Source organism: Megalobrama amblycephala, linkage group LG14, assembly GCF_018812025.1.
Source record: "Megalobrama amblycephala isolate DHTTF-2021 linkage group LG14, ASM1881202v1, whole genome shotgun sequence".
In the NCBI taxonomy this organism is placed as follows: Eukaryota; Metazoa; Chordata; class Actinopteri; order Cypriniformes; family Xenocyprididae; genus Megalobrama; species Megalobrama amblycephala.
Genome location: NC_063057.1, coordinates 24,762,844 through 24,777,343, shown reverse-complemented (window position 1 = coordinate 24,777,343; position 14,500 = coordinate 24,762,844). Strand labels below are relative to the sequence as shown.

Here is a 14,500-nt window from a genome sequence, read left to right as displayed (position 1 = left end):
CTCGCCTGGTCCATCTTTGGTCGGATTATTCTGTTAGGTAAGAACGATGGAAGACCAGGGCGGGATGTAGTTAACAGTCTTTAATGAGAAAAGTAAATTGTCCTCACTGAGTAATTAGAACATAAATCACAGGCATTAAACAGAGCCAGAACGGAAACAGCAGACGACTGGATCAAAGAAAAATCAGCATAAACTTTCACGAGGACAGAGGCAGGGACCCCGAGATGCATTCAGCCAGTCAGTGATAGTGAAGACAGCAGTCAGGGTGAACAGCCAAGGACGAGCGCAGAACAGGTACTCTGCAAACAGGCACAGCTGGATAATACACAGTCCAATGGCAGTATAACTCACAGCAGAAATAATAACTTCACTTTCCACAGATTAGACAGGACAGGACAGGACAAGAGAACAGACGTTTCTCACGAGAGGTCATTGAATAATCCGACAACAAGACAGGGCTAGGAAGAGGGAATAAGAAGCAGAGACAATCAAGAGGAAAAAGGGGACAGGTGAGGAGAAGGGAACGAAAGGGGAATCAGCTGAAAGAGATAATGAGCGGAGAAGTGGAAGTGTGTGCGTGAGTGACCACAAGAGGGAGACAGAGAAAGAGGAGAAGAAGCCAGGATCATGACAGTTTCATTCTGCAGGGTTCTGGATCACTCATGTTCTCACTGTCCTCTTTAAAAAAAACTCAGTCTTTACTGGTTTCAGCTCTTCTGATGGGAATATATTTATTGATGAACTGATGTGGGAGGAGCTTCACTGATGATGTGAGTGATGTGGGCGGAGCTTTACTGATGATGTGACTGCTGTGGGAGGGGCTTCACTGATAGTGACCTGTAGTGGGCGGAGCTTCATTGACTGAACTACAGTTTGGTTGGAGATGATCTGCCCAAATCAAAAATATCAGTTACTGTATTTGTTTTTATAGGGTTAAAGACCAGAAATCAAATTTTAGTATCCGCATCAAATTAAATGTACAAAAGCGAATTTAAATAGAAAACCCATTAAATGCAAGTGTCTTTTTTTTTTTTGCTATATTAACCTCTTTTGTATTTCACCCTTAAACTAATTGCATTAATCATTTATATCCATATTTATATCTATTTTAAGGCAAATGAGGGTAATTCAGAACATTTTGTTTCTTAATAAAAATAATGGCAAATATCTAGAAAAGTAGTAAAGAACTGTAAGAAAAACATTTATTCCATGAAGACAGAAATAAACATATCTGTAAACAAGAAATCCCCCTCAGTCTGTTGACAGCAATGAAATGAGCTTTAAGTGTCAATTCACAGCAGATCTGAAGACATCAGCATAATAAATGAGGTGAAAACAGGAACTATTGACATGAAATAAAGAGTGTTTTCAGCAGTTTCTCTGTTAATATTGATGATCCTCAGACTATCAACACTCATTCAACAAGACATTAGCAGATCATCTCACTTTATTCTGAGTGTTTGCTGATACACATTACAAATTATTGGAGTCACAACGTATGAGAAAATCCTATAAAACTGCTCTATTGAAAGACAATACTGTTATTTCTGATTATATAACATGAATAAAACATTAACACAAAAACAAACACTAATGACACTCATCTTCAACTACTGCTAAAGTAGAAGTAATTCTATATATATATACACACACACATACATACAGTGGGTACGGAAAGTATTCAGACCCCTTAAATTTTTCACTGTTATATTGCAGCCATTTGCTAAAATCATTTAAGTTATTTTTTTTCTCATTAATGTACACACAGCAACCCATATTGACAGAAAAACACAGAATTGTTGACATTTTTACAGATTTATTAAAAAAGACAAACTGAAATATCACATGGTCCTAAGTATTCAGACCCTTTGCTTTGACACTCATATATTTAACTTAGCCGTAACAGAAAGGAAGCGAGTCTCAATACCAGAGAGATATCAAAATCAATAAAGTTTATTTACAATGAAAATGAGGGTTTCAACGTCAGGGGCAGATACGGCCAAAATAACAAACAAAACAATCTTCTTTTAGAAAACAATCTTCTTTTACCTTACCAAAAATAAAGAAAACAAAATACATCTTAACTTACCTACCTCCCTTAACCATAAACAAAGTGAAATTTAGATACAAATAAATTGGCGTCTAACCCCCTACCTCCCTTAAAGTGAATATAATATTTACAAACGTTTTTTTTTTATGATTTGTACTTTATTGATTTTCTTATTTGCAGACAGATGTGGTATAAACAATCAAGTACGAAACATATAAACAATCCACAAACACATACATATAACAAAACAAGCGATAAATTGTAACAATATAAAAATAAGTAAGTACAACAGTAAGAAGAAAAAAAAGAAGAGAGAAAAAAAAAGGCAGGGGTATAAACAGCACCATAAGTTTCCACTATAAACTAAGTCATATTCACCATGACCATTGTCTCGTCACATCTGTGATATCTTTAAAATATAATCGTGCACCTCCCTCCAAAAATACTGGACTTCTGGACATTGCCATAATACATGAAATAGGTTGCCCTCCTCAAGGGCAAAATACAAACAACACTCATGTGCTGCTGTGCTGAGGGAAACATACATACGGCTCGTGTGTCCAAACGCAGAGGTGAATGAACAGCACTTTAGTGACATTTGAATTTTCCGCTGTAATGCGACCTCATGCGAACAAATTTTCCATTTGTGCTGGTAGATTACAGCAAAACAATCCACATGCACCCAAGCTTTTGCTCTGGTCGCGTCGCAGGAAAACATATTTTTGTATTGTAGCACTGAGGAAACGAACACCAATGATATGTCTCTGAATGACAAGAGACCGAGGCGAGAGAAGTGATGCTTCCTCATGCTGAATATTGAATACCGATGACGTCAGATTTTGTGACATTGCTCCGACTTTGCTTTTCAAACCGGAAGACAGAAATCGCTCTAAAAAACGGCAAAATAATTAATTTCAACTTTTAAATAAAATTAATGAGTACCTTTAGTGTTTTCAATGATGTGCAGCCTATACATATCTGCTCACAGCTCAAAAAATGTGTTCTGGGGTTTCATGACTCTTTAATGTTAGTTCTTAATGATACCACATTACTTTAATTTAATAGCATAAAAATTGGCATTTGTTGAAAATTACATAAGCCAAAATTTGAAAAGGCTTTTAAAGTTAGTTCATGTTAACTATAGTCTGCAGGATAGTGTTAATTTCTACACAACCTTATTAAAGTGTTCCAGGTACATTAAACATAATGATGCTTACATGGAGGGACTACCCTAGAATATCAGGCACTATGCCAACTTTTTCTTATTTTCACTGGCATTTCTGGACTAGTGTCGAGGACTAGTGCATCTTCAAGCCTAAATTCAGCATGAATAAAATACTTAAGTACAGTTAAAATCAGATACTCCAAGACTTTTACTCAAGTTGTCTTAGAATTGGTCACTTTTAACTTGTAACGGAGTCATTTTCATTGTAAAGTATGTGTACTTTTATTTAAGAATGGTTTTCAGGCACAGTTTCCACAGGTACGACTTCTAAAATCGTTCTCTTTCGAGTGAATCCTCATGTGGACCTTAAGGTCACCTTTAAATATGAAACTCTTTCCACACTGACCACATGTAAATGACTTCTCTTCAGTGTGAATATTCATGTATTCCCTAAGGCTTCATTCCTATGTGAAGCCATTCCCGCACAGAGTGCAGGTGTAAAGGCAGGAACACACCAAGCCGACACCGACGAACTAGTGGCGCCGAAAGCAGACTGCAGGTTTGGCTTACGTCGGCAGCATCTGTGTCCAAAGTTACTCTGACACACCAAACCGACGCTTGACAGCTGACGGACAAGAAGCACGTCCCTTCTGCGCCTGCGTAAGATGAAATGCCTTTCTGAACCAGCAGGTGGCAGTATCTGAACAGCCAATCAGAATGATCAGATGGACCGAGGAGCTCTGATGCCGATTCAACATGTCGAATCGGCCGGAAAAAAAAAAAACAGCCAACGAGGACCAACTTCAGCTGACGGTGCAGAACACACTGAGAAAACTTAGGCCCCATCCACGTGGAGACATGTTTTTCTGAATACGCACAAATTTTGTATTGGATAGGCGTTCTGTCCACACGCATCTGGCGTTTTCGGAAGGTAAAACTGCTATTTTTTTTAAAAAACCGGCCCCCAGAGTGGAAAAATCTTTGTGTTTTTGTGTGTACAGACTATCCGTATATTTTGAGAAATGATGATGTCATCACTCCACGTGTCGACCCTAGTCAGACACCACAATAGCAGACTCTAGATGCTTGTGTTAATGTTGCAGAAGCTACTGAGCCAAAATAAAGCGTTATTTCTAATCTTCACTATAGTTTGTATACAGCGTGCAAGGTTTATGCTCATGCTCCAAGTCTTATTTGCTGCTTTAAGTGTATCTCTGTGGCAGAATTACAGCACCACATACTGATCTGGCATGTATATATATCGTTTTGATTTGTTTCAGAGGTTTCGTGTGGACGCAGGTATTTCTTGAGACAAGAAAAAAAAAAAGATTGGATAGGGTAAGCTCCAGCTTCATGTGGACATAGCCTTAGTCGGCCGACTAACAAAAACTACCCTAAAAAACTACTTAAGGCAGGAACACACCTTAGTTTGTTCCTGCCTTAAGGCTTTTCTCCAGTGTGAATTCTCATGTGATCTTTAAGGCTTTCTTTTCGACTGAAACTCTTTCCACACTGTTGGCAGGTGAAAGGTTTCTCTCCAGTGTGAATTCTCATGTGGACTATAAGGCTTCTTTTATAACTGAAACTCTCTCCACATTGTTGGCAGGTGTAAGGCTTTTCTCTAGTGTGAATTCTCATGTGGACTTTAAGGTGTTCTTCACGTGTGAAACTCTTTCCACACTGTTGGCAGGTGAAGGGTTTCTCTCCAGTGTGAATTCTCATGTGGACTTTAAGGCTTCTTTTATAACTGAAACTCTGTCCACATTGTCGGCAGATATATGGCTTTTCTCCAGTGTGAATTCTCATGTGGTCTTTAAGGCTTTCTTCACGTGTGAAACTCTTTCCACATTGTTGGCAGGTGAAAGGTTTTTCTCCAGTGTGAATTCTCATGTGATCTTTAAGGCTTCTTTTATAACTGAAACTCTGTCCACATTGCCGGCAGATATATGGCTTTTCTCCAGTGTGAATTGTCATGTGGCCTATAAGGCTTTCTTCACGTGTGAAACTCTTTCCACATTGTTGGCAGGTGAAAGGTTTTTCTCCAGTGTGAATTCTCATGTGATCTTTAAGGCTTTCTTTTCGACTGAAACTCTTTCCACACTGTTGGCAGGTGAAGGGTTTCTCTCCAGTGTGAATTCTCATGTGGCCTATAAGGCTTATTTTTTGACTGAAACTCTTTCCACACTCTTGACAGGTGTAAGGCTTCTCTCCGGTGTGAATTCTCATGTGGACTTTAAGGCTTTTTTTATGTGTGAAACTCTGTCCACATTGTTGGCAGGTGAAAGGTTTCTCTCCAGTGTGAATTCTCATGTGGACTATAAGGTTTTCATTTCTAATGAAACTCTTTCCACACTCTTGACAGGTGTAAGGCTTCTCTCCGGTGTGAATTCTCATGTGGACTTTAAGGCTTTTTTTATGTGTGAAACTCTGTCCACATTGTTGGCAGGTGAAAGGTTGCTCTCCAGTGTGAATTCTCATGTGGACTATAAGGTTTTCATTTCTAATGAAACTCTGTCCACACTGTTGACAGGTGTAAGGCTTTTCTCCAGTGTGAATTATCATGTGGACTTTAAGCTTTTCATTTCTATTGAAACTCTTTCCACACTGTTGACAGGTGTAAGGCTTTTCTCCAGTGTGAATTCTCATGTGGACTTTAAGGCTTCTTTTATGACTGAAACTCTTTCCACACTGTTGGCAGGTATAAGGCTTTTCTCCAGTATGAATTCTCATGTGGACTTTAAGGGTTTCTTCACATGTGAAAATTTTTCCACACTGTTGGCAGGTGAAGAAACTTTTAGTTCCAGTCTTTTGAGCTCTTTTTTGTGAGGAAGCCTGTGTTGATCTTTCCCCAGTCATTAAATCATGATGTTTATAATAATGTTCTTCCTCTTCTTGCCTTTCATTAAGTTCATGACTTGTCTCTTTCAGTGCCATCAGGTCTAGGGCAAAAATAGACATAAAACAATTTAGACATTTAAAGCATCAAAACCAACAACATATTTGTATCCTATGGATCAGGGATGGGCAGCTTTTGTACTGGAGGGCCACTGTTTTGCAGAGTTAAAGGGTTAGTTCACCCAAAAATGAAAATTCTGTCATTTATTACTTACCCTAATGTGGACCCATTACCCTTTATGTTGATTAAGTTTTGAGAGTGCAGAGCGCGCAACTTTTATTTGTAAGAACTGAATAAACCACGAGTTCCAGTCACGCTGACCCTGTCATCTTCCTTCCACACTTTTGAACCTCGTAACTGAGTGTTTTCATCTTCCATAGGAATGAAAAAACATTGTTTCAGGAGACACATGCAATCAAACTGCAACAAAAGTCGTTACCTATTTGCTGCTTCTCTGACAATGTACATGACAAGCTGCTTCTTTGGCTTTTACCTTGATACTCAAGACTGTGGACACTACGTGGACTCTGCATGCATGCGACACGGACAACGACACAAAGTATAAATTAAAAACCGACGCATAGACTAGGGATGGGCATTTTTCCAAAATTTTGTATTCGAATATATGGGCTCGTAAAAAAACGAATATTCGTTTATTTAAATGATGTTAAACGAGAAAGCCATTTCTGGACAAACTTACAATTAGGCAATATCAAGCTTACATTATATCCTAAGGTTTTCTTTTAGTTCAAAGAATTAAAAGTGCCATAGAACCAGTGTAAAATATAAGTCTAAGGTGTCCCCTGAATGTGTCTGTGAAGTTTCAGCTCAAAATACCCCATAGATTTTTTTTTAAATTTAATTTTTTTAACTTCCTATTTTGGGGCATCATTAACTATGCACCGATTCAGGCTGCGGCCCCTTTAAATCGCGCGCTCCCTGGGGGGCGTACATATTAATGATTTCGACTGTTGCGTAACAGTCGGTGTTATGTTGAGATTCACCTGTTCTTCAGAGGTCTTTGAAACAAATGAGATTTACACAAGGAGGAAACAATGGTGTTTGAGACTCACTGTATGTCATTTCCATGTACTGAACTCTTGTTATTCAACTATGCCAAGGTAAATTCAATTTTTGATTCTAGGGCACCTTTAAACAATATGTGCAAACAAAACATATTGTTACATGTGCCCTGGGTCCCTGTTCTATTATCATCATATGGACTCCATTTCCCACAATCCCCAACCTAGGAACCAATCATGCACTCACACCGGTTTCCCATCAGTGACACTTTATAAGCTGCACTCACACACACACTCTTTGCTAAATTATAGCTGCATCTCATTTAATTTAATTTCAAAGGCTGCATCCTCAAGAGGACGAATTCTGTGAAGGATGCAGTATATGAAGTATCCTTAGCCAGAATTAAATGAGACGTCTTTAGTAGGACACACAGGCAGGAAAGGAAACAGGAAGTATATCGGTGCTATGCCAACACATTCATGGCAGCCTTGTTGCGCTCTCAGCCAATTAATGAAAATTATTAATAAATTTGTATGTAATTTGAAAGCTTGAAACTTGAAACAAGCTTGAAACTACTTACATTTAAACACATCTTCGCTTGTATGTACATTTGCAGACGCCGCCATTTATTTATTTATTTTTTCAAATAAATGACGGTTGTTAACAGAGACACAAAGAATTGTGGGCTATCTGCAGCAGCGAAGGATACACCTCATGCATCCTCCAAATTCCTGTGAAAGAAGGACGCATTCAAAGGTCTCGTTCGGAGAGTCCTACTTACTTTTCTGAAATGATACAGCCTCAATGACGTATGCAACCTTTGAATGCGACCTCTAGAGGACACAGCCTTTGAAATGAGACACAGCTATTGGTTAGCCTTGTATCTGACCTTGTCTCTGTGTTCCTTGATCCTTGCCTGTGTTTTTGACCCTGGACTGTTTCCTTGTTGATGATCGTTTGCTGCCTGCCTAAACCTGATCGGATTATTCTTTTGCCTTGCCTTCTTGTATCTGTTTGCTGGTGTTTGACCCTCTGCCTGTATGACTATGCTCATCCTATTAATAAAGCCTGCATGTAGCCTCCAACTACGTTGTCCCGTCCCATAAGTTACACATATAAAGGATAAAAGCATTTAAGCTCAAGCAGCGCAAATGGGAAAAACACTAATAAAGCAAACAGCGCCAGTTATCGTACAAAATTTAATGTACATAATACACTCGAGTCAGTATATGATTATCGTGTTTATATTGTTTCACATGTTCATGTTGAGAAAAAACTATAATATCCACATGCTCGGGTGAGAAAACGAGCTGCACTGACAGACGTTGCAGAGACACAAAGATAACGATAATACATAACGCTGTGCTAAGCCAAGATTCTAACAGCAGCACTTTGTATTTTCTGTTCGTAAATATGACTCCCTCGATGAAACTTAAAAGCATATGTCTCAAAATCATTTTGCTATCACATAAGTTATCTTCTCTGCTCACTTGGGTTACAGCTGCACTTACCTGTCGTGAATGCAATGATGGACAGCTGTCTTTCCTCATTCGACGGGTGTTTTGATTTCATGTGCTTTCTCATTATGGTGCTGATATTATGATAACTCTGTTTCAGTAATTAATTTGATCAAAAGTAATTCCATTTTGTAAGATCATTTTCATCTAAGTAATTCAAAACTTTGCGAGGCAGATGACATTATGTGATGATCAAATAAAATAAACCTTTTAAACATGCTCCACAGCGCCACCTGGTGCGTTTAGTTATAACTGCAGGTTTTAGTTCATAGGATTTATCATGGATTTACTGCATTACGGCCAGCAAAGCAACAGAGTAAAATTCAAATAGTCTTTTTATTTTTTCGAATATTATTTACAGATCAAATATTCAAATATTGGACTATTTGTGCACACCCCTATTTTAAATAGCATAGACTACTGCGCAGAGGCTCCAGTGTAGGTGCGACACAGAAATAAAAATCAGCCTTTACCGTTACATTTTGGGGTTGGGTTAATTTTTCTTGATTTTCCTGCTAGACAAAAACAGAGATCAAGCATCCTGCAATAAAGCAATAAAACTCATTTGGAGAGAAGATTTCAAAGAAATGTAACTTGTGTATTTATTGTTTTTCCCTTTTTATGTTTGGTATCATTTCAAATGTCTCAGTGCGATTGGTAAAATGGTCTCAATTTCACAGCAGTCACTAGTATTATGCAGAAGATTGAAAACTAAGGAAAATTCTGTCCTCTTTTTGAATTGTGTCTTTTTGTGAAAACCCACTCTTCTCCCCCCAAAACAGGTGCTGGTGTAGTAAATATTTATAACCCTTTTGTTCTGGTTTGTATCCCAGGTAAAAAAAGAAGTACATTTCTATAATATACTTAAAGTTCTTTATTTTCGTGCACTAATTTTGTACTTAATATACTAAAAAATCCTCTTTAGTACTACTTAAGATCATCTTAAGAATATCTAAGTGTACTCAACTGTGCTATTTTGAGAAAAAAATGTATTTAGTGCAAAAAAAAATTAGTGCACGAAAATAGAGCACTTTAAGTACATTACAGAAATGTACTTCTTTTTTTTACCTGGGATATAAGGTAAATTGCAAAGCAGTCATGGGGGATCTTCTGTAGCCAGAGGCCCCCATAGTGATGGGCAAATGTTTTAAAACACTAATCCACCACTGTGTGTATATGAAATTCTTACTCTTAGAGTCATCTTTGAGTAACTGAGGTTATGTATTTATGATTTCTGAATTGGCTTTAAATGGTTATTTGTGTAATTGGCACGACACACTTTTACCTGACAAATAAAATGTTATATTTGATTTACTCTGGATTCTCCTGATATCATTATTACCAGTAAATTATGGGAGGCTAATGCTACCGTAAATCCAGGGTAGAACAAACTGAAGGCGCATGAATGAAGGAGCAGTAGGCACTTCATCTGAAGACCTTTTGATTTCTGTTTACTGCTGATTTAGCAAGTTGTATGGAAGTGGCTAAATTAAAATACACTTTTGTTCGAGTGAGCAGTAGGCAACCGACTAAAGGTATTAGCCAACTTATTACACCCTCTGACAAAGATCAGACTGGCGAGTTTATGTTCTTGAGTTACCGCAACCGGGGCGAGTATATCTCTGTGCGGCATCGGGTCCCTGATGAAAGAATAATTGAAATATGGGATGCCCAGAATCATCAAATATCTATATTAATACATAATCAACGATTAATTTCTAATTGGAAACAGCCTAAGAGTAATACTCATTTGAAATTGGAGTCAGATTAAACGAGTGAAATTAAGTGAACTTTACAGTGGCGCTGAAAAGGCATACACGCGTTAACCTTTGCCCAGGCCACCGGATTCCATTTTTGGGCCGATGGGGGGTTCCTTACAGTGTTTTACTATTCAGTAAGTAAAAGAAGATATTTGTTGTTGTAATGTCAGACATAGTACACGCATTAGACGGAAAGAATGAGTGCTTATGTGATGTGTTTTCCTCGGCACAAAACTGGTTATACTCTTACCTGTAAATGGTACAAATTCATGCAAGTGTGCATTTTCTGACAACAGGCTCCATTAAACTTCAGTGAACAAATACCAGTACGAACATGTGCATCAAACAGACAGAGTGCAATTGAATGGGAATGAAACACTAGACGTCCTGTTCCTGGAGATCTACATACATTCAGAGTTCAGATCCAACCCTGATCAATCACACCTGAAGAAGTGAATTAAGATCTTCAGGGGCACTTGATAATTACAGAAAGGTGTGTTCGATCAGGGTTGGATCTGAACTCTGCATGTATGTAGATCTCCAGGAACAGGATTGGGCATTCTTGCTCTAGGTTCATCAGCTCATTATTAGAGACTCATGATCGGAAATGAATATTTCAAATAAATCTACAAAGTGTCCTGTTGAGGTACTTCAGGGCTGCGCTCAAGTTCAGGGGCCGTATTCACAAAACATCTTAAGGCTAAAAGTAGCTCCTAACTTGCCGATTTAAGAGAAACTCTTAAAAAATAATGGGCGTGTCAGTCCTAATTTTAGGAGTCCTAAATTTTTGCTCTAAGAGTAGGCAATAGCGACAGAGCCTTGGGTGCTGAACCTTTTCTTCATAAATGCAATACATTTTGATTTATAGATTTGAATCTACGATGAGACGCCAAAAATAAATCTTTAACAAATAAATAAATATTGTCTGATTACCTGTGGCAATGGTTTTCATGAGTTCACACTTACAAATGATTGAATAGAGTAAAATATATATATAATAAGTGTATTTGGCGTGCTGGAATTTAGCCCAAACCCAAAGTTCTCCCCATATCCCCAGCCGAGAGTGAGGAGCGGGTTGGCGGACGGATGCAGAAAACTGTCGAAGTGGTAAGATAAAACGTTTTGTGAATAACTAGATTTTTATGCCCTTCCCTTGCTAACTTCCCTCCATCTTAAGGACTCAGGGGCCGTATTCACAAAACATTTGATTTTACCACTAAGAGTTCTCCTAAATAGCAGTAAAAGTTCTTAGCTAAGAGTTTTCTCTTAAAACCTATTCACAAAGCTGCTGAGACCAACTTTTACAAAAGTAGATGTACATCATTGTTTACACTGAACCAACACTTTCAGAATCTGTCTAGCTACTTTAAATGTACCTCTCTAGGCTCTTGATTGCTTGGAATATGCGATGGAGCTGATTTGTAGATGCACTTATACTTAAGTAAATTTTATTTATAGAGCACATTTAAATTCAGCTTACACTGACCAAAGTGCTGTACAAAAACAATCATAATACAATAAAATATAAATTAAATTAAATTAAATTTACAAAGAAAACAATTACTAATCCATAATTTAATAATCGGGAAAGGCTAAGGAATAAAGATAGGTCTTAAGTCTAAACTTAAAAACAAAGATGGAGGAAGCACTAATGTCAGGTGGCAGCTCCTTCCATAACTGTGGAGCAGCAACTGCAAAGGCTCTGTCACCTTTTGATTTTAGACGTGACCGTGGGACATGCAAGAGAGTGTTATTGGCAGATCTGAGGGACCTAGGAGCTGAGTTCAAATAAATATGATCTGAGATATAGGATGGTGCTTGTCCATTAGGAGCTTTAAAAACAATCAATAACATTTTAAACTGAATTCTGAAAAAGACAGGAAGCTAGTGAACAGAAGCTAAAATTGGAGTGATATTATCATGTTTTTTTTAATTAGTTAACAGTCTAGCTGCTGCATTCTGGACCATCTGCGAACGTGCCAACAAAGATTAAGGTAGGCCAAGGTACAGCGAATTACAATAGTCCAGCCGTGATGTGATAAATGCATGAATAACTTTCTCCAAATCTTGAAAGGAAAGTGTTGATTTAAGTCTGGAAATGATTCTCAGTTGATAGAAGCTGTTTTTAACAACTGAGCTAATTTGTTTTTCAAGACAAATCTCAGAGTCAAAGATAACACCTACATTTTTTACATATTACGTAATATATGGAGTAAGATTGTTTAAGTATTTGGCTTTAGAATTTCTGTTTTTGAAGGGTCCAAAAATAATCACCTCAGCTTTGTCATTGTTAAGCAAGAATTATTTGCCATCCAGCATTTAATATCCTCAAGACAGTCCATGAGAGGCTGCAGAGAATCTCTAGTTTTCAATGGAAGGTATAACTGAGAATCATCAGCATAGAAATGAAAAGAAATTTTGTATTTTCAAATTATGTTGCCAAGCGGAAGCATGTACAAATTAAAGAGTAATGGTCCCAATGTTCCAATATTTTCTTATGTTCCAGAAAATACTGTATCTATAAAAGGATTATTTTAGGGTGCGTTTGTCATGTTTGGTTCGATTAAAACAAACCCTGGTGCGATTGCTCGGTTAGTGCGGTTCATTTGAACATGTGTGAACGCTGCCATCTGAACCCTAGTGCGCACCAAACAAGCGGACCGAGACCGCTGAAAAGATGGGTCTCAGTCCGCTTCCAAACGGACTCTGGTGTGGTTCGAATGATATATGAACGCAACACGGACCAAAGACATGTAAACGAACCAAACACAGGAAGACGAGACCCTAAAAAGGACAGAATCCTCACGCATGTGGGTTTTTCTTGTCATAGTCGCGAGTTTGCCCGTCACAGGCATCAGACGCGCGTCTCCACGCAGCAGATCATTTGTGTGTGTGACGGATGGATTCCCGCTGCTGTTTTGACTACTTTACACATTTTATAAGCTCTTCACGAGTTCCCACCTGGCCAAAATACCATCACATGCAGGCTACGCACACACAACGAGCGCATTTACCTCAGCACACAGCATTGTTTTGGAAGTTCTGTAAGTTCCGTCTCAAAATAGGCAATACGTCATAAAATCCGACCAATCACGTTGTGAATGTATCCCTGTGTCTTTAGGTTCGGTATCTTTTGGTTCGGTGATAAAATTGACAATCTGAACGCTAATCGGACCAGGACTAACAGTTTTTTTTTTTTCTTCTTTGGTCCGGACCAAATGAACCAAACGAACCGAACTACAAGTATGAACGCACCCTTAAAGGCTTGAATATGTGCCACACTTAGGGTGTTTTCACACCTATGGATCGCTTGTTTTCTTCTGAAACAGGGACTAAATTTGTTACAATGTTGCATTTTCTTCTTGGTTCGGTTCGCTTTCACATGGAAACGTTTCAAAGCGTACCAAAATGCATCCAGGCAAGTCACATGCGAGTACAACTGTCCTATCATTGGTCAGAGTTTTCGCTGCGTCCATCCATCAAAATAATGATTGACAAGTTCGCTCCATGAGCTTATTGTGGCTTTATTTGTAACTGTCGAGACACACACAAACACTTTATAAATGTAGCCGTCTCTCCCGCTGTTAAATTATATACTCCATTCATATTAATGCTGCGGCAAATTCAAACGCGCGCTCTTTCTCTCTCCGTCTCTGGACTTCCCAGCACTGTCTAGTAGGTGACCTGTTGTCTGTGTGTCTGTCGAGAGAGACCATTTGAATTTTATAATGAAGCAGAGCGGGAATTGAGACTTCGTCGGGACAGTATTCTCGCACAGAGAAGTGTAATTAGGCTACACAACAGAGGCGCTCGTTGGTTTTCAGATATGGTAAATAATGTGCTCACTCACAGAATCAGACATTACTGCTTTTTATTAGTGCTGGGCGGTATACCGGTTCGTACCAAATACCGGTTTTTATTTTTTATATCATATGAATTTTTAATATACCGCAATACCGGTATATGTCGCTTAAACAAGTTCGGAACACACATGGCGCGACACTGTTTGAGAGGGATCACTTTTAACTGTTGCACTGTTCACAGCTTTATGCGTTACTAAGCGTGACAGTGAAGATGGATACAACAGAC

At 38.4% G+C, this 14,500-nt stretch overlaps 1 pseudogene; it reads right to left on the bottom strand.

The window, feature by feature from the left end:
• Nucleotides 1-14,500, bottom strand: part of LOC125244376 — a 326,898-nt pseudogene that overhangs the window by 146,930 nt on the left and 165,468 nt on the right.